The sequence below is a fragment of the Panthera uncia genome, assembly GCF_023721935.1.
Source record: "Panthera uncia isolate 11264 chromosome C1 unlocalized genomic scaffold, Puncia_PCG_1.0 HiC_scaffold_4, whole genome shotgun sequence".
NCBI classification, from domain to species: domain Eukaryota; kingdom Metazoa; phylum Chordata; class Mammalia; order Carnivora; family Felidae; genus Panthera; species Panthera uncia.
In genome coordinates, this window is record NW_026057585.1 from 16,824,504 (window position 1) to 16,851,550 (window position 27,047).

Genomic DNA, 27,047 nt, shown 5'->3' on the forward strand with positions numbered 1-27,047 from the left:
TTAGGTACAAATCTATCATTTGCTGAAATCTCTTCTTTGTTCCACTTTTTCTTTTTTTCTGCCTTCTTTGGAAATAATTTAGTATTTTTATGATTCCATTTAGTTTTTTTTTGTGGCATATTAGTTATAATCCTTTTTTTTTAAATGTTGTAGTTTCTCTAGAGATTATAGCATTCATCATTGAGCTAACAGTTCAGTTCTAACCAATAGGATACCATTTTAAGATAGTATCAATAGTGAACTTTGCAAGTGTATGTTTTGATTTCTCACTTCCTGATATTTATGGGTTTTTTTGGGAGGGGGGGTTATTAACTTTATATGTAAATATTGCCTAAACTCCACAGTGAATTGTTATTTTTATGTATTATTTTATTTTGAATAATATATTGCCTAAAATAGATTTAAGTAATAAAAAAAATTATACATTTACCAAAGTAGATAGTATTTCTGATGCTCTGCTTTTTTTTTGTGCAAAACCATTTTTGCATCTGGTGATATTTTCTTTCTTCCTACTGGATTTCCTATACTTTCTCTTATAATGTGAGTCTTCCAGGAATGAATCTTTTACTTTTTGTATGTTACAAAACACCTTCTTAAAATTATTTAGTTTTGAAATATATTTTCACTGGGAATAGATTTAGGCTGGCAAAATTTTTTTTTTCCTTACAGATATTTAAAGTTGTTGATTTGCTCTCTTCTCATTTGCATCATTTTTGATGAGAAAGCTGTTGTCATCCTTATCTTTATTCCTTTGTATGTAATGTGTCTTTTGCTCTGGCTGCTTTAATATTTTCTACCTATCACTGGATTTGAGTGATAGATATGATGGTGTTTTCTTCATGCTTCTTGTGTTTAGGGATCATTGTAGTTCTTAGATTTGTGTTTGTCATTTTCATCAGTTTTGGGAAATATTTTCCTGTTATATTTGCAAATGTTAGCCCCTGTCACATGTCAGGGACTTGAATTACATGTTTTAGGCCACTTGAAATTGCCCCACAGCTCAGTGATGCTTTTTATTTTTTTACTCATTTTTAAATCTCCATTTATCATTTTGGATAACCTCTATTGGTATGTATTTAAATGCACTAATCTTTTATCCTGTAATGTCTAAGCTGCCATTAAGCCCATCAAGTTCATGTTTCATGTCAGATTAGGTAGCTTCATATCCAGAAATTTGATTTGAATCTTTTTTTATATCTTTCTTGTCTTAACATATTTGATCATTTCTCTAACTTTTTGTACACATAAATATAGTTATACTTAGTGTTTTAAAATGTTCGACTACTTGGGGCGCCTGGGTGGCGCAGTCGGTTAAGCGTCCGGCTTCAGCCAGGTCACGATCTCGCGGTCTGTGAGTTCGAGCCCCGCGTCAGGCTCTGGGCTGATGGCTCGGAGCCTGGAGCCTGTTTCCGATTCTGTGTCTCCCTCTCTCTCTGCCCCTCCCCCGTTCATGCTCTGTCTCTCTCTGTCCCAAAAATAAATAAAAAAAAAACGTTGAAAAAAAAGAAAAAAAAAATTTTTAAATGTTCGACTACTAGTTCTATTATCTGCGTTATTTCTGAGTCAGTTTACCCTAATGACGTTTATCTTCATTCTGGCTTTGTAATGCTTTTTTGGGAAGCAAGCTATTTTTTATTGGATTCCATACATTGTGATTTTACCTTGATGAATGCTGGGTATATTTGTATTCATATAAATATTCTTGAGCAGTAATTCAGTATTATTGTAAATGTTGTTGGATACAGTTAGTTTGATCCTTTTGGGTCCGGCTTTAAAAAACAACTATAAGTAAAACTAGACTAGTTACTCTCCACTAGTGATGTGAAGCCTTTATGAGGACTACATTTACTCTTGACTCCATGAATTATGAAATATTCCAGCCTGACTGATAGAAATAGTCACCATGCTCAACCCCATGTGAGTGCTGAGCTCTGTTTCCTCTAATCCTCTCATTTGGTTCTTTCACTGGATTTGGGCAATTTCTTCATACATATGCATAGATCAACACTCTGCTGAATGATCAGAGGGAATGGTCCAGTCCACAGATCTCTGGAGTTCTCTGTGCAGGTCTCTCCTCCCTGGCACTCTGCCCTGAAAATAGTAGCTGCCTGGCTTTCCTCAGACTCTCCACCTCTTCAACTCAGACAGTTTGCTGGGTTTTGCCTGAGTTCCTTTTCCCTGTGCATTTCCTGGAAATTCTCTTCAGGTAGGAACCCAAGGCAATAATAGATCTGGAATTTTTGTCTTGTGTTTCTCAGGAATCACTGCCCTTTGTTGCCTGATGTTCAGTGTTTTGCAGACCATCATTTTATATATATTATCTGCTTTCCTCTTGTTTCAGGTGGGAGAATAAACCTGTCCCCTTTTACTCCCTTTTGGTTGATTAACCTCAAGTCTTCTCTCAAAAATAACTCAAGATAAAACAGAAAAGCAAAGAGCTGGTCTCAAACCTATAAACCTGGTCTATTTCAGTAACTGCTATATCTCTGTTTCTCTCAAATTCTTGGATTCTTCAGTCATTTTCACTGCTTTTTCACTTTCTTCATATCCATGGCCATCACTCCATTGACTTCATTATTTCCAAGGTCATCAGAGATACCATTATTGCTAAACAAAATTAAACATAAACATTAATCTGACCTCACCTCACTTGAGCTCTTTGCAATAACTGAAACAATTGGCCAGTTCTTTTTTTTTTTTATTTTTTTTAATGTTTATTTATGTTGAGACACAGAAAGAGCATGAGCAAAGGAGGGGCAGAGAGAGAGGGAGACAGAGAATCCAAAGCAGGCTCCAGGCTCTGAGCTGTCAGCACAGAGCCCGATGCATGGCTCAAAATCATGAACTGTGATATCATGACCTGAGCTGAAGTCAGCCACTTAACTGACTGAGCCACCCAGGTGTCCCTGGCCAAGTCTTTAAAATATCATATCCCTTGACACTCTTTCTACTTCCTTGAACATTCCATGGTACCTTTTGTGAATCTTTATGAACTTATCTGTCTTTACTGAAATGTTGGCAGTCTTCAGGTTCTTCATTAGATCTTCATTTTCCCTCACACTTTACAGTAAACACTGGAATTCATCCACTTACCTTAAAATGATGATTTTCAAATTTGTTTATCTGCCATCCTTGTTTCTAATTTGTTGCTTCTGCTATAACAACTACAAATCTGAGAAATAGCAATTATTCTTACCTTCTTCTTTTTCTACCCATTTATAGAAAATAACCAAGTCTGAAAATCTGTCAAATTAGTCCATGAATCCCATGTAGCTTCTAAAATCCACTATTATTTCTTAAATTGCTTGAGAGAGATCTTCCTAATTAATTTCCTTGCCTCCAGTTTTATATTTCTTAAACTTATCCTCTACATTGTAGTCAGAGTTATCTTTCTTTAACAGCTGTTTGATCATTTCACTACCCTGCTGAAAACCATTCAATGTGTCCCTGTTGCTTTTAGATAAATACCCAAATCATTATATCTGGCCTAAAAATTTTTTACATGGTATGAACATTCCTCATGTTTTCATCATAATTCATCAGTGACCTCTCTTTTCAATCTATATTCACCAAATTTAGTGACTTCAGACATGCTTTATCTCATTTTCATTCTCATGCACTTATTTTTGATGTGCCTGAAATACTTTCCACTGCCTCATCCTGTCATCTTTCATCTTGCAAATATCCATTCATTTTTCATGTTGCATATTCCTCCTCGAGGCAATCCTCACGGATGCCCAAAAAACAATTAGCTGACTTTCCATATATTCATGTAATATATTTGGCCTCATATATCATATTTTGTATCATTTGATTAATTGCCTTTTCTTCCCTGTTTTGCTTCAGTAAAGATAGACACTCTACTTATTTTATTTGCTCCTTTAAATATACCACATGATACAGTACCTACCACAAAGATAACCCTCAATAAATGTTTTTGTTTATCAAAAAGTGTTGAGCATCTACTGTAAGTCAAATATTTGTTGTAAGCACTTATGTTACTTCGAAGACAAAAATCGCTGCTTTTATGGAATTCATATTCTATCTGGCTACACAGACGATGAAAAAGAAGCATAATAAATGGATACTGTTATATTAGGCCATAATATTATAAACATTACAATGGAAAAATAAAACAAACCAAAATTTAGAGCATGGAATGATCAGGGAAAGACAATGGGTGAGGGAAGGAGCAATTCCACAGAATTCTCACTGAAAAGGTGAAAATCAACAAATAATTGAAGGAGATAAGGTATTTATCTACATATTGTACCAGGGAGAAAATATAAGTAGAAAACAAACCCTTAAATAAAGTGTGACTGCTGTATTTGAAAAATAGGAAGGGACTCATAGTGGTTGGATGAGAGATAGCAAGAGAGGAAATCAGAAAAGTAAGAGATCACATAATTTAAGGACTTTAACTTTTACTCTGAGTGAAATGGGAAACAATGGCAGAATTCTCAACTGAGAAGCTTACTTATACATAGCTTAGACATGATCTTACTTATGTGTAAAAAGAACTCCTCTGACATTTGTGTTGAACAGGAACTTCAGGGCAGGCTGAGTGGCTCAGCTGATTAAGCACCTGACTCTTGATTTTGACTCAGGTCATGATCTCACATTTCATGAGATCAAGTCCTGAATCAGGCTCTGCGCTAAAAGTGAGCCTGCTTGGGTTTCTCTCTCTCCCTCTCTCTCTGCCTCTCCCCCACCACCCTCAAAATAAATAAATAAACTTAAAAAAAAAAAGAACATGAACTTCATAGATATAAAAGTAAATATATGTTTTCATCTTTGAAGGTATATTAAGTTTCTATTGTAACAAATTAATACAAACAGTGTCTTAAAACAACACAAATTTATTCTGTTACAGTTCTGGAGGTTAAAAATTCTAAATCAGTTTCACTGGGCTAAGATCAATGTATTATAAGGACTGCATTCTTTCTGAAGGCTCTAGGGGAGAATCTATTTCTTATCTTTTCCAGCTTTTAGAGTCTGGCTATATTTCTTGGTTTGTAGCCCCTTTACAAGCAACGGCATCACTCTGACCTCTGCTTCCATTATTACATCTCTTTCTGTGACCCTGACCCTCCTATTCCCTCTTATAACCCTTGTGATTACATTGGACTTCCCCACATAATCCAGGATGATCTCTCCATCTCAAGATCCTTAATTTAATAAGGTATTCAAAGTCTTTTCTGCCATGAAGGTAACAAAAGAACAGATTTGGGGGATTAGGAAGTTGATGTCTTTGGGGAGGGGTATTATTTTCCCTACCACAGCATAGTTATCTAGGAAAGAGTTTGCTAATAGGACCAGAGCTGGAGAAATAGATGCAGTAGAAAGACGGATGCCTAGGTGTAGAAATAGAAATAGAAATATAGTTTTTATTCAAGTATAGCAAACATCTGGTAAAGTAGGTCATCTTAAGTATATATTTGATGAATTTTAATACATATAAACATCTACTTAACACCTCTTAGATTGTGTTGTAAAACATTTCCAGAATTTCACAAAGCCCTTTCATTCCTTCTTCCAGTAAACCACTCCCCTCAAAACAATCACGACACTATTTTGTCATCTATTGACACAGATTAATTTTCCCTATTTCGATATGTATGTAGGCTAAACCATACAGTTTATATTATTTTGTGTCATTTTTATTTATTTACTTATTTATTTATTTATTTTTATTTTATTTTTAATATAATTTATTGTCAAATTGGCTTACATACAACACCCAGTGTTCATCCCAGCATTTTGTGTCATTTTTAAATTTTAAAATTATATCTGGAAGGTTCATCCATGTCATTGCTAAATAATATTACACTGCATAAATATATGATCATTTCTTAATTTATTAATGATATTCAGACTTGGGCTTTTATGACTAATTATGGTATGAACATTCCTGCATGGGTCTTGTGGTGAATAGAAACTGAAAACATTTCCCACACCATAAAAATCAATTCCACATGGATTATAGACCTAAAAAGAATAAATATTCTACAAGTAAACAGGGGAATATCATTACCACATATAGAAAGGTTTTTAAGCAAGAAACAAAAATTAATAATCATAAACAAAAGACTGGATAAATTGGTTATATTTCATAATTAAAGTCAACAAGATTTCATGACAAAGGGAACATGGATTGTGAAAGAGAGAATCAGATTTGTTCCTAGGTTAGGTTTGAGTAACCGGAAGGCAGATTCAGATAGACAATTTGAACTAAGGTTTTGGAGATGGGAAGCCACTTAATTTTGGACATATTGAATTAGATAATCTATTAGATACACAAGTGGAGATATCAGATAGACAACTTGACATCTGACTATGGGGTTTATAAGAGTTGTCTCAACTATAGACCTAACTTTGGACAAAAGAATGTGCAAAATCACCAAGATGGTGTGTAGAGATAGACAGGAGGAAAAAAAAAAAAAAATCAAGGGACTTACTTAAATCCAAGATATTCCAATGTAAAAAGGCCTAAGGGGGAAGGAGGAGACAAAATCAAAAAAGATCAGTAAAATAAGACCAACTAGTCCTCCAAGGTAAGAGAAGAAATTTAACATTGTTGAAGGAGTGATAAAATGTTGTTTTGTGCTCAAAAAGCTAAATCTGACAGTGTGTGGATTGTGGTTATGCTTATAAAAATAGTTGCAGTGGAGAGGTGGCAGCAAAATCCTGTTAGGGAATCTTGATTGGAAAACGAGACTAAAAGAATTAAAGACATTAGTATAATCGGTGGAAGTAATGAAATGGGGTGTTATTTGGTGGCAAAAGTGTGCTCAGAGAAGTTTTGTCTTTGTTTTAGCTGGGGGTTAACTGGAATTAACTAGTGTTATGATTTTGCCAGAAAACTACAACAAAAGTGAAAGGTGGCCACGTTGTCAAAAGTGTATGGAAGGGAATTATTTTAATTACTGAACACAGAATTTAAACTAGGTAAGTAAGGGGGTGAGGATGTCAAAGGATATGGCATAACGAAAAGAAGACAGGGCTTTGGATAACAGAACTAGTGTGGTGGGAGAAATGTTAGGTTTGTGAAGTGGGTGAATTGTAAAGATAGGAGACGGTTATCAGGAGTGAGATGTAGATTATGAAATGATTGAGATCTTTGGAAAGAAAAGGCCTAGCTTTATGAGCATAGAACTATAAGGCTGATGTAGAGTACTGGATCATTGGAGGAGGGGGGTGTAAGAAACAAGAATCTAGGATATGGAAGCTTTATCTACACTGTGCCTTTGGAAAGTACCCAGCACTTTTATGAGAGTAGTGTTGGAGATAGTGACAATGAGGACCTAAAAATCCCTGAATAATAAGGACAAATGATCCAAGTGTTAGTTAGTTAGTAAGAACAGTTAGGCATAGTTACTTATATCATCTAATGATATGAGATTCAAAACTGGATAATTTAGAAATAAAGAAAGAACAACATTCAGAAAGCAAAAATGAGCTAACAGGACACTTACTACACCTGATGCCCACTGTAACAAGTGATACAGGAAGAGGAAACAGCCATATCTTCAGGGGGCTTCAGGGGACAAAACATCCTGATAGAAGATACAGATAGAGGGGGGCAGGTTTTTAACAGACCTGGCAAATTAAGGGGGAATTCAGAGAAGAAATCACTAATTAGCATAGAGAGCAAGATTAAAGTTTGAGTGTGCAGTGAATGCAGGGGACAGAATCAGGATGTACTGGGCTTCAAAGGGATAGGATGGGAGCACGAGAAGCAAAAGATGACCTGGGATTCAGGGACTTGCTACATTCATTGTTAAAATCAAGGAATAAGATCATGATGATCTTAGTCCTGATGGATTCAAGGAAAATAGCAGTGAAGATACTGACTGAAGATACTTAGCTTTGGAATTGGTGGTGGCAGTAGGAACATGAAGACTCATGCACATTGTCACCTGTACTCCTCTCTCACTGTTACTCTTCAGCCCTAATCATGGGTGGGGGAAAATGAATGACTTAGTTGCTAAGAAAATTTATCTTTAAAAAGGAAAACCTACACAATATTTCAAAATCAGATGGAATGTAATTTCATACAGGGGAAGTTGGATATTCTAAAAGACCAGTGGCTTTTAGGCTATTGCAGCATGGATATTATTACCTCCCTTTTAATGTAAGAAAAGGTTTGTACTAGTGTATCCTTGGAAACCTCTGTGAACAGGCATTTCAGGGATGGCAGTCAGCTTAACAAGCCACAGTGGTACACAGGCAATTCTTAAGAGAAAAGATTTCTAGTTGAGAGAGGTCAGCTCTGTTTCCTACGGGCACATACTTCTTGATTCCTAGTGGGGAATATAATCTCTCCTTCTCTGAATCCATAATACAACTGTCTAGGGTGAAGGAGAAACAATGCTGTAATACCTTTAAGACCAACCAGGAACATAACCAATGAAGAAGTGATGGATGAACTGCAGAATTCTTTCTAAATGATGCTTTGGAGATGAGCTTTTCTGTCACCTTTTACAAGCTATTATTTAAAAGAGAACATGTAAATATGTGATTTTTTGTTATAGTAATATAAAGAATAAATAAAATGAGAATGTGGTGATGGAAGAAATGTCACCATGATTTTGAAGACTGGAAAGTGACAAACCTCATCACAGATTAAATCACAAAGAAACAGAAACTAGAAGAAAGATAACTGAGATGAAATGATTGGCCACAAGCAGTGTTAGTCAAGGAAACAAAGAAAAAAGAATGTCTATATATGAAACTGTCAGACTGAATGGAAACATTATTATTGGTTTCCAACTTTTGTGTAAGTGTGGAGCAAAATGCCAAAGTCAAAGCAACCAGCCAATTATGGAGTTAGTGAACTTGAAAGGGGAAACAATTTTGAAAAAGTTTTTTCTAAGGAGGATCTTGAAAAGTTATCATTTACCAGCATAAAAATATCTTCAGGGCAATTATCAAGAGAGTGGGTAGATATCATTACAAAAAGGAAAAGGTTAGAGAGTTGAGATAAACTTGTTATCTTTGTGTTATTACTCTTTGTTATTTGTAAGAGTGTTACATCCCTGGAGCAGAAAAAACAATTTAAATATTAACAAGTAGAACATTCATCAAAAAATTCTGGTAATGGAAGAAATAACCCCAAACTAAGACACAGCAAGGGCAATTGAAACTATATTATACATTTGTAAGAAACCTTTATGTTTTTTCCAGTCAAAATAATGATATATGTTATGGTAAATTTTGGGAAAAAATAAATGAATATTATATCTTAAGTATACTAATTTAGGAAATTAGAGATTTTGGAATCACATGAGAATACTGATGTTTATCACAGGACAGCTTACACAGCACTCAGAGATTATTTTTAAACAGTAAAGAATATGCATTAACTGTTTTCTACTGGAACTGTTTAAGGTTCTCTAAGAATATAAATATTACTAAAAATGTATTATTACTATCATAAAAGACATGTGCAGCTCCAAACTAAGCTATGCTAAATCTTAGAAAATGAGTACAGTTATTGAAAAATTAAATTAAGGGTGCCTGAGTGGCTTAGTAAGGTAGGCATCCGACTCTTGATTTCCGCTCAAGTGACGATCCCATGGTTTGTGAGATCAAGCCCTGCCTTGGCTGTGGGGCAGCGTGGGGCCTGCTAGGGACTCTCTCTCTCTCTCTCTCTCTCTCTCTGCCCCTCCCCTGCTTGCCTGTGCATACACTCTCCCTCTCAAAATAAATAAACATTAAAAACAAAATAAAGCTTAAATTAAAATTTTGTGGGGGCGCGTGGATGGCTCAGTCAGTTAAGCATCCAGCTTGGGCTCAGGTCAAGATCTCACCATTTGTGAGTTGGAGCCCTGTGTTGGGCTCTGTGCTGACAGCCTGGAGCCTGGAATCTACTTCTGGTTCTGTGCCTCCCTCTCTCTCTCTGCCCCTCCCCAGCTCATGCTCTGTCTCTCTCTGTCTCTCAAAAATAAAAAGAAAATTAAAAAAACATTAAATTAAAATTTTGTGCATAAAATGAAAGTTAACTGGGAGATCTTCACATGAACAAGCCTGGGGCAATGACTTACACGGCATAGGCAACATAACAGGGAGAGGCCCAGAAAGAAAAAAAAAAAAAAAAAGTATATTGTGGGAATTGTTGTGTGGTTCAATACTTAGAGTACATAGCATAAAAGAAGCACTTTGGAATAAAGTGCACTGTATTTTTACTTCAATCCTAATTATTCTCTTTTTTTCAGAGTCATTATACTGCTGTGTGTTCTTCAGAAAACCATTCACTGCATTCATCAAATGTATTTACCTATTTAAAATAATCAAATATACATTGACCTATTTAATATCTAAGAATGATATAGTAATTAATTGAGGTAAAGTTCTCACATGTAATAAATTAATTGTATGTATAGAGTAGAATATTATACTGCAGTGAAAATGTATAATGATATCTCTATGTGTTAATATGAGTAATTGTCAGGAATATAATCCCATGGAAATAAAAAACATGTGGCAAAAGGATAGATTCACAATAGACCCTTCGGTATGAAAAACACAAAATAATAATGTATGGATTACAAAGACATATGTAAATAAAACTATAATAAAGAGGAAAACCATAAAAACAAAATTCAGGGTAGTGGTTGTCTCTGTAGAGGGGGAAGAAGATGATAGGATCAAGAAAGACAAAAAGGGATATAAATTTATTATAATGCTCCATTTCTTGAGCTGGATATTGCATAAATAAATATGTGTTAATTTCATTGTAATTATGTATGTCTTACACAAATTTTGTGAATGTGATTTTGTATGCACTTACATGTAATAAAAGTAATTTAAAATTAGGTGAATGACTTAATAAATACTGATAGAATAAATAAAATAAACAGTTCACAAAATTATTGTATGAAAATATCCAGTATAAAATATAGGGATGGAATGTTTTCAAAGACTGAACGGCAGATCTGGAGCAATAGGATAGTAGATTAAACTTAGATTTTTGTAAGGTTAAATATCAGTAGGAACCTACTTTCTATTAAGTGTTACTATTCTTTGTTTTTTTTTTCTTTTTGGTAAAGCTTGATTCTTCTTGTATATACTATGTTTGGTAGTATTATCCCAGACCACTTAAAAACTTGTAGCTTTAAGAGAACCTTAGAACTAATTACAGGACTTTTGTAAATCATCTGTCTAGAAATAACTAAAACTTGTCATTAGGTCGAAGGATTATCTGATGCTACTGTCATAAACTTTAGTGCTAGCTCTATTTCAGACACTATAAACAGAATCTTGAGGAAGTCAATCTCTCTTAATTTTTTAAAATATTCCATTCAATATTCAATGAGTTTATTACAGAAGATCTCATCAAAGCTTTTCTCTAGCTTAAAGATTCTATGTATTTCTGACCTTCTAGGGTATTAAGGATTGAAACTGTCTCTTTGGGGACCACCTTAATTTTTAATTACTGTACTGATACTACTCTGAGACAGAATGCTGTTATGCTTTTATCTGCATCACTCACTGAGAAAATGCAGTGTTAAATAATGATGCACGTTTTAATAACTCATTGAATAATGGCGCTAGTAACTCAGGAAGTTGTATAAATGAGAGAAACAGTAACAAGTCTATGTAATACAAGGGCCAAAATGAGGTATCTTTGATAATTCATTGTCCTGCTATATTCATATTCAGTTTAGAATTATGGTCTCACACCATTATATATGCATCTATAATTTATTATTAAGAAAATATGATAGGTAAGGTTAATAAATGTCCATAAGAATGTTGGAAATGCAATTAAATTATCTTCATTTTGTATATTTAGTCTGTTTTAGACTTGAAATGTATTGTCTATATCTTCTGTTTACAGCTTTTTTCTTGGAAAATACAGATTAACATGTAAATGAAATTTATTATACAAAGCAAAAAAAAAAGCATAGCTTCGTTACTCTAAGAGAAAACAAAATTAAGCTACATAATTTTAGACTTTTATAATATGCATCCACAATTACACGAGAGAAAACCCAGAAACCTACAGGTATTAGAATAAATAAAAATACTACTTGGCTTACACTTATATCTATAATTTCTCCAGTTGTAGGTAAATGTTAGATAAAGTATATGTTCTTTTAATGTTTATTATTGTTCCATTAGTTTTTTTAATTGAAATTTTCTATATTTCAAAAGAAAAATTATTCAAATTTCCAAAATGAGCCTATATTAGCAGAAATAAATATTTAATTTAATTTAAAAATGTTGTCATTATTAGGGGCGCCTGGGTGGCTCAGTCGATTGAGTGTCCAACTTCGGCTCAGGTCATGATCTCACGGTTTGTGGGTTCGAGCCCCACATTGGGCTCTGTGCTGACAGCTCGGAGCCTGGAGCCTGCTTCTGATTCTGTGTCTCTCTCTCTCTCTCTGCCCCTCCCCTACTCGTGCTGTCTCTCCCTGTCTCTCAAAAATAAATAAGTAAAGTTGAAAAAAAAAAAAGGAATCACTGGATCACTGGGACATCTCTCAGGGATTCCCATGTCTGTTCTCAACTGTGAATGGGAAATTACAGCAACCACAGTCTGAGAAGGGCACATGATTCTATGAGTCAGTCCCCAGGGAAAGCACTTGGTACTAGTGAAAGTAAGGAGTGATGTACAAAGTAGAGGTATTAGTGAAGATGGGAAGTAATCTAGGAAAAGTGGTAGAGGAGGGAGGTATTGAATATCAGTTTTAGCCTTGAGGACTACTACAGCAAACTGTAGTACAGCTTTTCTCTCCAACCTCCTTTTGACATTTTACAAAATGTATTTTGAAGAGCCCTCTGGAAAAATTTGTGACAGGTTGGAGCAAATGGAAGGTGAGATGAGAGTGGACTGTAATAAATATCAGTGTTCTCCCAAATCCTCTCACTGAAGCTGCTCTTGTGTCACAATCCACCCCATCCCTGCTGCCTTTCATTTCCATTGGGAGCAATTGCAGCTCTTTGTTGGAGCACTGTCTTCGGGCTGCTGGAAACTGCTTCCCTTGCACCTAGGAAAGACACAAAAGTACCTAGGGCTTTGCAAACACCTGGGCATTCCTAGACGAATTCCTGACAGATGGGCGAGTATGAAGACTCCAGTCCCTTTGCCTCAGGTCAGGACAACTCTGAGTTCTTGTTCTGGGCTACACTCCTTGTGATAAAGGCTGAAGTTTCCATCTGTGAGACTTTGCTGAAGAGAAACCCCATTCTTTGATTCATCCATTTTACTGAGGTGTTCCCCTCTTCCCCTAAAGGTTTCCGTAGAGGATATTTCTATTAGAAAGCATGTGCCTATGAGATCTTTTCTTGAGATTCCCTTAGATTCCTCCAGTGAGCCAGAAGTAAGGAATTAATCTGCCCAAGCCCAAATGTAAATAGTTTCTTCCTCTTTCTAACCAACAACAATCTGAAGCCCGATAAAACTAATTGCCCCTCCAGATTAATGCGGATGCTATAACATATCTAGTGTGATATTTTAATTCATAATAAGAAATATATATTAGGTCTTCATCTCTTTTTCTGGTACAGAGCTCCTAAAACCCCAGTAATTTCCTGAGAGGAGACCAACAAAAGTCTTTTGTTATGTTAATGGGTGACCTTTGACCTCACAGAGGATGGAGGGCTGGTTGCCAGGAGAATCAATCATTTGATCAGAGGGTTAGAACTTTCAGTCCCACCCTTCTGACCTCTGAGGAGGGGAGAGTTTGGAGGTTGAATCAAGTGCCAATGGCCAATGGTTTAATCCATCGTGACTCTGTAATGAAGTCTCCCTAAAAACCTCAAAGAAGGGTTTCAGAGAGCTTCTGGGCTGTGAACACAAGGACATTCCAGGAGAGTGACACACCTGGGAGAGGTCAAGAAAGCTCTGCATCCTCTTCTCTTGCCTTGCCCTTTGCATCTCTTCCATCTGGCTGCTCCTAAGTTACACCCTTTATAAACCAGTGGCCTAGGAAGTAAAATGTTTCTCTTGAGTTCTGTGAGCTGTCTTAGCAAAATGATCAGTCAGTAAGAGAGGGCCATGGAAACCTCTGATTCATAGCCAGTCAGAAGTACAGATAACAACCTAAACTTGTGAGTGACTAGCTTTGAAGTTCAAAGAGGGGATTGTTGGAACTTCTAATCTACAGATGATCGGGCTTGTGGCTGATGTCCGAAGTGGCAAAGGGGTACGGTGAGGGCAGTCTTGTAGAACTGAATCCTTAACCTCTGGAATCTGATGCTATTTCAGGGTGTCAGACAGAGTCAGAAATGACTTGAATTCTGGGACGCCTAGCTGGTACCAGGACCATTGTTTGTTGGTCCCTTCCACAAACTGGAATCTTGATACTTTATCTACATTTAATCTTTTTTTTTTTTTTTTTTTTTGAGAAACACAGAGTCTGAGTCGGGGAGGGGGAGAGAGAGAGAGAGAGAGAGAGAGAGAGAGGGAGAGACCCAAGCCGACTCTGAACTGTGTGGAACCAAGTGGGGCTTGATCCCATGAACCATGAGATCATGACTTGAACTGAAATGAAGAGTCATATGCTCAACTGACTGAGCCACCCAGATGCTACAATTTAATCTTATTTTAACCTATAAATGCATTATTAACCTTGGATCTTAGTCAATATTGTTTTTTAAATAATTTATACACATTTACTGTTATATGCTGCATTCTGGATAATTTATTAAAACATAATTTCCAGTTACTTATATGCTTTCTGACTTTGTTGTTATAGCTGCTAACTAATTAGAGTATAACTTACATTAGAAAAAGTAAACAAAACAAAACAAAAAACCCTAAGCATGCAGCTCAATAAATTATTACAAAATGAATAAAAAGACACAACTAACAACTAGGTTGAAACACGTAACTTTGCCTCACTAAGAAGTCCTTTTCCTTCCCCTTCCCATATACTCACCTTCTTCCTCCCCATCTTTAATACTATTTCAAAATGACTATTTTGAAGTTGTATAAAAAAAAAAAATTGAATCTTACAAAATATTTTTGTATCAGGCTTTTTTCAGTGAAAATATTTATGAGATTTATCTACATTTTAGCTTGTATCTGTGGTTTATTATTTTTATTGCTATATAATATTTCCTATGTGTAAGTATACCCTCATTTACCTGTCCTACAACACATTTTACTATTGATGGGATTTATTTTCAGAATTTCTGTATTATAGATAAGCATTGTACCCATCTTTTGCTGCAAGGGGTAGACATTTCTTTTGAGCAAAGATCTAAGAGCAAAGGTTTGCTGGGTCCAAAAGCAGATATTGACAAATAATTTTCTGAAGTCATTGTGTTAGGTAGACACTAGACCTGAGCAGTGGAAGGAATGCTGGAGGCAGAGTCCCAAGTCCTTGAAGGGGAATTATAGAGACATGAGCTGGAGGCAAAGACAGTGATAGATAAGCTGTACATTAAAAACCCCTGGGCACAACATCCCAACCTTAAGGCTTCCAAGACCTTGGGGCTGACAGATCCAGAGCTATAACTATGGAGCTTGTCTTCTCCTCCTCCACCTCTGCCCGAGGGCAAACCCTATACTCATTACATTATAATACGTTTGCATTGCAGTTATAGCCCCCTTCCCCCACCAGAGAGAAAGGCTGCCTTGATGGTTCCAGTACAAACTTTATAGGTTTGTGGGAGTAGTTCACCCAAATGATTGGAAGCAACCTCCATTAGAGACCACCCCAGTGTACTTCCCAGCTCTTCCCATCCCAGAGAAACCCATTAATATCGAATTCCAAAACAATCTAGGGGCCGGTTCCACCTCTGGGAACCTACCCATTCTCCAACCTTGAGAGTGTACTTTAACAAACTGCTTTGTGCTTGCTACTTTCCTTCTGACTGTCTTTATTCCAGCATGGATCCCCATGGAAATCTTATAAATCATCTCCTGGGGAATCCAAGGACTGAGAACTCCACTGGTAACAACTGTACCGATTTATACCCTTTGCTAGTGGTTATTGAGCATTCTTTTGTCTTTCAGATACTTGAGAACACTGGCATTGTCAGTCAGCCTTTTGAATGTTTGTCATCTAGTCTCATTTGTAATAGTGTCCCATGTGGTTATAGTTTGCATTTCCCCAATGATGACACTAAGTCACATTTTTGTATGTTTACTAGCTATTTGGACATCCTCTGCAAAAGGTCTATTTAGTTTTCTTGACATTTTCCATTGCATTATCTGTCCTTTTGTTTTGTTTTCTTTTACTGAAGCCTCTTGTCATTTATAATATTACAAATATGTTCTCACATTCTTTGGCTTCCCTTTTCTCACTGTAATTGATGCCTTTTAAGCAAGAATTCTTAATTTTAACTCTAGAAGGTTTATTGGTTTTATCTCTAATGTTTATATCTGTAATCAACCTGGAACATTGTAAAACATGAGTATGCAACTAACCCCTCATCATGTTTTGAGGAGATCATTTTTCCTCCAGTTTGCAATGATATATTTTCCTTAAGCCTAGAGATTAGATATGTGTCATTCTGTTTTTGTATACTCCACTTCATCCACTGGTCTATACTTCTACCTTTAGCCCTATAATCACAATAACTTACACACTGTATATCTGTACTCTTGGTAACTGTTGAATAACTCCAACTTAGTTTACTTTTCAAGAGCATTGTGACTATCATTGATTCTTTGTATTTCCTTATACATTTCAGCTTGTTAAGCTACCTGTTGTAATTTTTATGTCAGTGAATCAATAAGTTAATTTGCAGAGAAATAACACTTTAAAAATTGAGTCCCCAAATCTAGGGGAACGATATATACTTCTATTTGTATTTCTTCTCCAATATTATTCAATATATATTTTTTCCATATACAGGTCTTATACATTTATCATAATATTTACTCCTAGATATTTAATAATTTTGATATTATTATAAATAACATCATGTATATGGCTTCATTTTTAAAATGTGTATTGCTGATTCCATTTAGTTTTTGTTTAAAAATATATATACAAACAATTTCCAGGTTATTTCCAAATTTATTTGGTAGTTTATTATCTCCTGTTTGCAAACTCACTTTCTAGTTTTAAACATGACAACATATTTATTCAATATTTTGTGGCAGACTATTTCAAGACCTAACGCCTTTTCCTGATGTGTTCTGTTGATTGTCACAGACAGTGCCTTATTTATGTGTGAGGTGTGTTTTTTGTTTTTTGTTTTTGTTTTTGTTTTTGTTTTTGTTTTTTTAATTTAAAATTGTGATCTCATTTTTTCCAGGAACTTTATCTGTGGGGACACTTTGAAATCCAGGTTGAACCTTGGTTCTTTCAGAAAGTATTTGCTTATGCTTTGTTTCAATCACCTGCAAGCACTATAATAAATTTAAAACAAATTTTGCAGTTTGGTGTCTTTGAAACACTCATTCACATATAGGATAACTTCATTAATTTTCTAACATGACTCAAAATTTTATGTTTTTCTTAGGTATTTACTAATATACTATTTATTAAAATGTGCATTTTCTGCATGAACAGCTTTGATAATTCTTTTTCATGATTTCTAGATTAATTAGATCAAAGATAGTTCATATTGTTAATTCTATTACATGGATACCAGCAGTTCACGGAAATGTGATTTTTATAAACTGCTACTTTAAATGCGTTAAATGCTTTATTTAGCATTGTAATCTTACATTTCCTTAATTAATAAGATGGTTAAAAGTTTCCCATATGTTCATTTGCTCAGTGTATTTCCTCTTTGGTGGATTTTGTATTACCTTTAACATTATATTTATTGTGCCCTTTTAAGAGTTGCTTTTGTAAATTAAGATGTCATTATAGAGTGGCTTTTTCACAGGTTGCTGTAGCAATAAATGACTACCACTGCACTATGATATCAGACTTTCCCTTGAAAGCCTAAGCTAACTTTTATTTTAAATTACTTTTTCATCTTTTAATATTTTATTGCACTTTTAAATCTTGAATATTAAATGTCAAGCCTTAAAAATTTAGGAACAATATGTATTTCACTTTTCAAAGTTGAGCCTATTTTTAAAGGATTTTTTAAGGTAAAAAGATGTTTTGTGGCTACAAACTGATCTTAAGAGTCCAAAAAAATAATCTGACTGTGAATTTTAACTCTATCATTTTACAGCTTTTAAAATTATAAGTTGTGCAAGAGAAACAAAAGCAAAAAAAAAAAAAAAAAAGGCAAAATTTGGTGAGACTACACCAAAATAAAAAGCTTTTGGACAGCAAAGGAAACCATCAACAAAACAAAAAAGCAACTGGCTGAAAAGGAGAATATAACTTCAAATGATATATCTGATAATGGATTAATATACAAAGTATATAAAGAACTTACACAACTCAACACCCAAAATACAAATAATCCAATTACAGAGGACCATAATACACAATTTTCCAAAGAAGACATACAAATGGCCAAGAGACACTTGAAAAATGCTCAATATCACTAATCATCAGGGAAATTCCTATCAAACTCAAAAGAAGATATCACCTCACACCTGTCAGAATGGCTAGAATAACAAAGATAAGAAATAACAAGTATTGGCAAGATATGGGAGGACAAATACCTTCATACACTGATGTTGGGAATGTAACTGGTTAATTGGTGTAACCACTATGGAAAACAGTATATAGACTCCTCAAAAAATTAAAAATAGAAATACCATATCATCCAGTAATTCTTCTACTGAGAATTTACCCAAGGGAAATGAAAATACTAATTTGAAAGAAATAATGCATCCTTATTTTTATTGTAGCATTATTTACAATAGCCAAGATATGGAAGTAGCCAAAATGCTCATAAATAGATGAATGGATAAAGAAGAATGTGATATATATATATATATATATACACACACACACACTATATATTCCATTATAATGGAATACATATATATATACTATATATATACATTATATATATATATATACTATATATAGTATAGTATACTATACTATATGTCGTATATTTGTATATTTATATATTGTATATATAGTACTATATAGTATATAGTATACTATACTATATATAGTAGTATATAGTATACTATATATATATATACTATATATATAGTAGTATAATGTATAGTATACTATAGTATACTATATACTATACATGTATACTATATACATGTATATACTATACTATGTATATACTATACTATACTATGTATAGTATACTATAGTATACTATATATATAATATATTATATATATATACTATATACTATATACTATATATATAGTGTATATATATATAATATACTATATACTATATATATATATATACACTATAGTATACTATATATATATAATGGAATATTAATCAGCTTAAAAAAGAACGAGTTCTTGCCATTTGTGACAACATGGAAGATCTAGAGGGTATTATGCTAAGTGAAATAAGTCACACAGAGAAAGATAATCCCATATGATTCCACTTACATGTGCAATCTAAGAAATAAAACAAATCAACAACAAAGAAAAAAAAGAAACAGACTTATAAATACAAAGAATAAACTGCTGGTTTCCAGATTGGTGACGGGTAGGGAGATGGAAAAAATAGATAAAGAGAATTAAAAGGTAGAAACTTTGAGTTATAAAATAAATAAATCATGGAGATGATAAGTCCAGCATAGGGAATATAGTCAGTAATAAGCTTAATAACCTGGCATGGTGACCAATGGTAATGAACACTGGGTAATGTATAGAATTGCTGAATCAGTATGTTGTACACCTGAAACTAATATAATTTTTAGTGTCAATTGCACTTTAATAATAAAAAATAAACAAAGCAGAGGGAAGTAAGATTAATAGATTAAAAAATTATAGGTCACTCTAACCTTTAGTTTCTATTTTTACAACAGTGTAATAATGTGTTCAAGCATTTGTTTAACAAATTTTTACTGAGTAGTGGCTATGTGCCAAGCACTGTTATAAGCTCATAGAGTGAATGAAATACACAAAAATGTATGTAATTTATATTTATGTTTTATTTATTTAACATTTTATTTGTATTATATTTATAATATAGAATTTATATTAGCCCTAAAAAAGTAAATTAACAGATTATGATGCAATATGTAAATAATAACAATGTTGTGAAGAAAAACAATGCAGAGAAAATAAAGAGAAATTTATGGAAGCTACTTTTTTGGTTGGACAATCAGAAAAAGCCTCTCTGAGGAAGTGATGCTTGAGCAGCTCTCTAAACAAAGTGGACACTGAGCTGTACATACAGCCATTAGAAAATTAGTTTAGTGGAGGAGAAAGGGAAACAGCAAGTGTAAATTCCCTGAGGTGGAACTATGATTATCATGTATGAGAAAAAGCAAGAAAACTAGCAGTTGACAAAAGTGATTAAGGATGGTAAGCATGCTTAGAGCTGAGAAAGGGCAGACCCTGGTTTAATGAGGCCTAACAATTAAATAATTTGGGGCAGTTCTCTTAAGAATTGCAAAAAAAATTATAAGAACAAATTACATAAGAAAGTGAATATTGGGACACCTGGGTGGCTCAATTGGTTGAGCATTCAATCTTGATTTCGGCTCAGGTCATGATCTGAGGGTTGTGGGATTGAGCTCTTCATCACTGCACTGAGCATGGAACCTGCTTGGGATGCGTCCTCTGTCTCTCTCTCTCTCTCTCTCCCTCCCTCGGCATCCTTCCTCTACTGGCACTCTCAAAAACAAACAAATAAACAAACAAATTTAAAAGCAAAGTAAATATTTAATTAGATTGAAAAATATTCTAGATTTAAAAACTCATAATACCACAAATGTTTTTCCATATAACACAAATAAACATAGCTTTGTGCTCTGTGGCATCCTCAAGATGTTTTAGGATTTTTCATATATTTATCCAGTCTGTAAGCCCATCAAATGTAAGTAATATCTTTCTTGTTGAAAAAAATTGCCATCCAAACAATATATTCAAACGTGGTTTTGAAAAAATGCTAGTGAAGAGCTGATATACTTGACTATTATTATTAAAAATCATGCATTTGGGGCGCCTGGCTGACTCAGTCAGTTGGGCTTCCAAATTTGGCTCAAGTCATGATCTTGCAGTTCATTAGTTCAAGCCTAGCGTTGGGCTCTGTGCTGACAGCTCAGAGCCTGGAGCCTGCTTCGGATTCTGTGCCTCCCTCTCTCTGCCCCTCCCCCACTCATATTCACTCTCTCTCTTTCTCTCTCTCAAAAATAAATGAAACATTAAAAAAACAAAAAAATTAAAATCATGCGTTTAAACATAGCTGTTTGGTTTGGCTCTCTGTAAATATAAGTGGGATAACATGTTAAAAATACTGGCTTTCCATGAAATCATTGCTTTTTTAAATAGTCATGATAAAAGAATTGTTATACACCTCAAAGGATACATAGAATTAAGTTCTTCACCTTCACATGTACTCTTGATCAGCCAGTTAATATCTGTCTTTATATTAATTTTCATCTTCAGTCTGCTTATAATTTTCCAGTTTGGGTGCATCCTGATCATTTGCTTTTCTGCTGTTCATTATCATTTCATTATCTGTAGTTTCTTGACTATCATGATGTTTTCCTTTACCTTTGTAATTTTGAACATGAGATTTTTTTAGTTCCATTGCTTTATAAAAAGAGACACTTTTGATATTTAGAAGTTTTTGATAACTTTTTTTGCCTGTTTATGCTTTTAGTTTCTATTTGGATAATTCCTTCCATTCACATTCAAATTTTGGTATAAATGATAATTATGAAACATACAAAAATTTATATTAAGACATGATCAGGAGCATTTAAAATTTTGACTACATAACGTTGAATTGTGTGATCAAATTCCTATTACACTATATACTTGACTTAATTGATAGTTATTGGAGTTTTATCACTTGTACACTTGTTTCTCAGTCAGTTTCCTCATATTAACAAGGTAGCATGCCATATTATTGGAACGGCCAAATTTTATCGAGAGAATTGGTGAGTCAAATATTCCAAAAATTCCAAAAATTCCCATGGCCATTCCATCACTACCAGCAGGGAAAATTGTTTGGAGGGAAAGTCAGAGAAGAAAAGACGGTAGTCCTAACTTTCTACTCTTAAAATATCTCTCTTTTGCCAAATTATTTTTTAAAAGACATTAAAATGTTAAAATGCACTGCTGGAGACCCACACAACACTGGCAGGAGGTTGTACAAGTGAGGAAACCCATAGCTTACACTTCGGTAACTTCCCAGAAAATTGGCATATAGCAATAATTGGAAGACAAACTCAGTGGTCAAGTTATATTAGGTCAGGTAGGAAATGTTAAGAGTCTGGGGTTGTTTTTAAGATTAAATTATGCAACACTCGGAATGTTTAGAGAAATTGCAAGCAAGTGCTTAACACATGAAAACAGTCAAATGATTACCATAATCATTATTTTTAGACCACAAATAAACTAATATAACTATTTTAAAATGCTTTCTAGAATATACTCACACACATACACACTTATGAACATCTATATAATTACATATTCAGTTATAGAAAGTTTAAAGTGTCTTTTATTTCTCTCTCTCATATATATGTGTACACACATACACACACACACACACACACACACACACACGCACACAATATGTAACATGCCCATCTGTGCATACTGCCAACTTCTCCTATCTTCACAGGGCAGAAAGAGGTAAGAATCAAGCTCTCTAGTAACTTTTATAAGGGCACTAATCTCATTCACTAGGGCTCTACTCTTATAACTTCATCTAATCCTAATTACCACCATAAGGCCCCACCTGTTAATATCATCACAGTGGTGGTAGGATTTTGACATGAACTTTGGGGAGATGCATTTAGTCCAGACAGGTAACTTGCCCTCTCAGCATGCTTTAGCTTAACTCCAAATAATCATTTCTTTTTTCACATATTTATATTTCTAACATATCTGTATTGTCTTAGAATTGAGAAAATGCTTAAAGAAGGGGCAGGGATCTGAGAAAAGCCTTCTCATAGCACAAAGAATTCTTCAACCTGACTTACGTGATGAGTTGATAATATACACATAATTCTCTTAGTGTCGTAAGTGTAAATTGATGCCCATATAGCATATAATCACATTTTGTGCCTTTCCACATTTGGATTTTTGGAAACAATGAAATGTTAATATTCTTAGAAGAAAGATTAGGCTATAAATCAAAGTCAAAATGATTTTCTGGTTTATGTCCTGTTGTGTGGGAGGGAACTGAAAGCTATTTAGAAACTGTCTAGGTCTCTAATTACATTGTCTTTGCACAATTTTTAAATTAATCAAATTTTCCACTTGGATAGAGTTTGAATAGAATTTTTTTTTTATTAACATCTAACAAAAACAGAAAAATAACATAACAAAAGGGAGATACGGACTTTGGAAAACAAAGGTTGAAAACAATTTAAGCCTAATTGTGAAATGAAGAAAGCCAATTTTCCTATAAATGACCATTTTCTCTATATTTCTACTTTATAACTACTGTGTTATGAGAATAAATATGTTATTTCAGAGGAAATACAAGTCTGAAAGCAAGTTTGGGTTTTAGTGTCCATGTAGGGAAAGATAACATATTTCAAGCTCACATGAACTGAGACTAATAAATTCAGAATCCTTAGTGAAAGGATGCCTGAAAAACTTGGCCTATTATCTCCAATAGGAGATATGTAAGATTGTCACAGTCAAAGCTCTGAATAGGAAAAAATATCTCATAGGAAATCAGGACTTCAAACTTAATCCTAATATAATTCTGAAGTAAAAAAAAATGTCATGATCTCTGAAACGGAGGATACCCAAATTCCTCCATAATAACATATAACAAGTGATTTTTATAGTGATTTTTCTGGAGCCCAGATCAGATAAAAAACATAAACAAAAATTTCAAAATTAAGTTTTTTATAATTAAGAACCCATGATAGGCACTCTTTCATACACATTAGCATAGAAACAGAAACATAGATATAACAAAATCTGAGTAAAGTGATTTATTATATGCTATTAAATTTAAAATGTTTAAGTTAGATATGCAATTGAATTTTACTTGAACTTCCTGGAAGCTATTGCAAAAGTTCAGGGTGAGGAAAAAAAATGGCCAATAAACTAAAATTACATGATCATCATAGAAGCACAACTGGTATAGGATTTTTAAATAATATATTTGGTATATGTCTATTATATTTGATAAATTATATTTGATATATGATAATGTCACAGGTATTACAAAAGACAAGACTAGAATTTATACAAATGATCAATTATTCAAAATAGCTTCAATAATAAGACTATAACTGTGTTTCTATTATGGTCTTATTGATTCAAAATAATTTTGGATTTTATATTTTTCCAATAAGTTTGTAAACCATTTTATTTGTTATAGTTAAAGTCTTTATTTTACCATTGTCAAATACTTTTTAATGTTCATTCCTTTCTTATATTTCTGTCTGCAAAATAAAAGCATTTTGTTTGACTGCAAGTTTAATATAAATAATATTTATATGCCTTTTTCTAGGAGCTGCTTTACTTTTTGTATGCTCCAAAGATTTCTTGAGATTAAAAATGAGTGAAATTGATTTAGAAGAACATACATTCAAAATAAATGAAAAGTCATACATCAAAGAGTGAGTGATTCGTTAACATTCTTCTTATAGCTTTAGGCATTAAATCATCATCTTCATGTCCAGTTACCTTATATTAACAACTAAATTTGAAGGAAATGCAGGTGCTTCTTCAGAAAAATATTGTCCTAAGATTTTCATTTGGATATGGACATCATCTTCATGATGTGGGTGGTAAAGTCCAAAAATACGTTGAGTTAGCTATATGTTCATCAAACCTTTCTTGGAAAACTGTAGTAAAAGGTTTTAGTCTCCTATGCGTACTCTCTTTAGGCAGAATGGCTCAGCCTCTATTTTGCATACGTAATTTGCATACCCAACTTACAGTTTCCTACCTTTTCCACTTATCATGGCGACTGGCTGTTTGGTGATTTTGTGCACATTAACAAAACCACAAATGGCTAGCACATCAAGTTCTCGGGCATGAACTCACATGATGCCTCTCAAACCATGAACTCCTACAGTGAGCTGATACTAGGCACTAATGGCCAATTACAGTGTATTATAGCTTATTTTACTGTGTGCGCCTCACTGAAAGGGAGGTGTTAATTAGTTCTAAGCGTCTGAAAAGTGCTCAGAAAAGAGATAATCATAAATTATTGTGAGTTGTCTATCATATTTAGCCATATGTAAAAGATCATTTTTTTCATTATGTAAATATCTCATGACAGAAGCTGAAAACATAAAAAGGAAATTTAAAAAACCCATTTCATTCTACTGTTCTTTTTCTCCAGTTTTAAGCAATTTTATTATAGTATGTGTCTTTATTCAGTTGCCTTCATGTTTCATGTTTTTATTCCTTGGTATTGTTTGACCTTAGAGCTGTGGGTTTGTAGTTTTCATGAATTTGGGGAAAATTTTGACCATATTTCCTCAAATATTTCCTGCTCTTCCCCTCTTTGGGACCCACATTATATGTATCTTTAAAGTTGTCTTACAGTTAACTGATGCTCTCTTCTTTCTCTTTCCAGTCTTTTCTACCCCTCTGTTTCATTTTATGTACTTTCTACTGCTATGTCTTCAATTTCATTAATTTTCCATCTATTTTTTAATCCTCACTTGTTTCTCTATAGTCTATCTTTCATCTCAGTCACTAATTTCCATATCCAGAAGTTTCATGTGTCTAATATTTAATTTTTTATTTAATACATGTAGTCTTTCCTGTACCTTGTTGAATACAAGGAATAGAGTTGTAATAGCTAATTGAATGCCATTTTTTCTAATACTATCATATATGTTATTTCAGAGTCACTTTCCACCAATTGACGTTTCTCTTCATAATGGATCACATTTTATGCTACTTTGCATTGCAGGTAATTTTTTGATCAGTTGTCACTCAATATGAATATGTTGGTGATGGTTCTTTTGTATCCATATTTACTTTATGCATATTTTTTATCAGTAATTTGTCTATGTATATTATTGAGATTTGTTATTGGATGAAGTTAATTCATAACAGCTTGATAATTCTGATTTTGCTTCAGGTTTTGTTTAAAGGAACTAGAGAAGCATTTATTTTAGATCTAATTGTGCCCATTCTTGAAACTACAGAATCAGGACCATGAACAGATATAAACTTTGGAGATCCTTCTTATTCATTTAGGTCCCAGACCCACCTTTCCCTATTAGCCCTTAGAAGTTCCCTCATAGGCATGGGTTGACCAGTATTCAGTTGAAGACTTGACCAGGATCCTCTGCATATCTTCAGAGCTTTCTCTTTGTGCATCTCTCTCTAGACTGCTACACTGCCCTGCAAAACATAGCCACTTCAGACTTCCTGGACTTCCAGCTCCATACTCTCAACTCAACAATCTCCAAGTTCTGCCCAGCTTCTCCCTTTATTCTCAGTGGCCTGAAAACTCTCTGAAGGTAATAAACAGGGACAATTATACATCTTGCTACATTTGATTCCCATCTGTCTGGGAACACTATTCTTCATGTGACAACAATGTTAAATAACTTGAAACTATTGTTTCACATGTTTAGTCTATTTTTAAAAAATATTTCAACCATAAGCACAAATTCAGATCCTGTTATTTCATCTTGGCTAGAAGCGACAGCTTTTCCCATCATATTATAAGATAAGTAGTAATAATAAATAAAAATATAGGAGTGCCTGGACGGATCAGTCAGTTGAGCAGATGACTCTTAATTTTGGCTCAAGTCATGGTCTCAGGGTGGTGGGATTGAGCCCCACATTGGGCTTCATGATAGAAGTAGAACCTGCATGGGATTCTCTCTCTCTTTCTCTCTCTCTTCCTCTTCCCCTCCTCTGCTCTCTCTCTCTCTCTCTCTCTCTCTCTCTGTAAAATAAAATAAAAATAAAATAAAATAAAATAAAATAAAATAAAATAAAATAATAAAGAGTTCTCACCCAGATGGCAATGTAGGAGCCTCCTGAACCTACCTTCTCACATAGACACACTGAATCAATAGCTACATATAATCATTGCTCCTTGTGAAAGAAATCCAGAAAATCA

General features: G+C 34.0%; 1 long non-coding RNA gene across 2 annotated transcripts; it reads left to right on the forward strand.

The window, feature by feature from the left end:
- The first annotated feature begins 5,144 nt into the window (after nt 1–5,144).
- LOC125912330 (uncharacterized) lies at nt 5,145–26,441 on the forward strand. Of its 2 annotated transcripts, none has more exons than XR_007454673.1 (3): nt 5,145–5,182; nt 25,814–25,880; nt 26,304–26,441. It is a non-coding gene; the product is annotated as an uncharacterized LOC125912330 (long non-coding RNA). The 2 variants fall into 2 exon arrangements; XR_007454672.1 differs by lacking the exon at nt 5,145–5,182 and adding an exon at nt 10,134–10,271.
- The last annotated feature ends 606 nt before the right edge of the window (nt 26,442–27,047 follow it).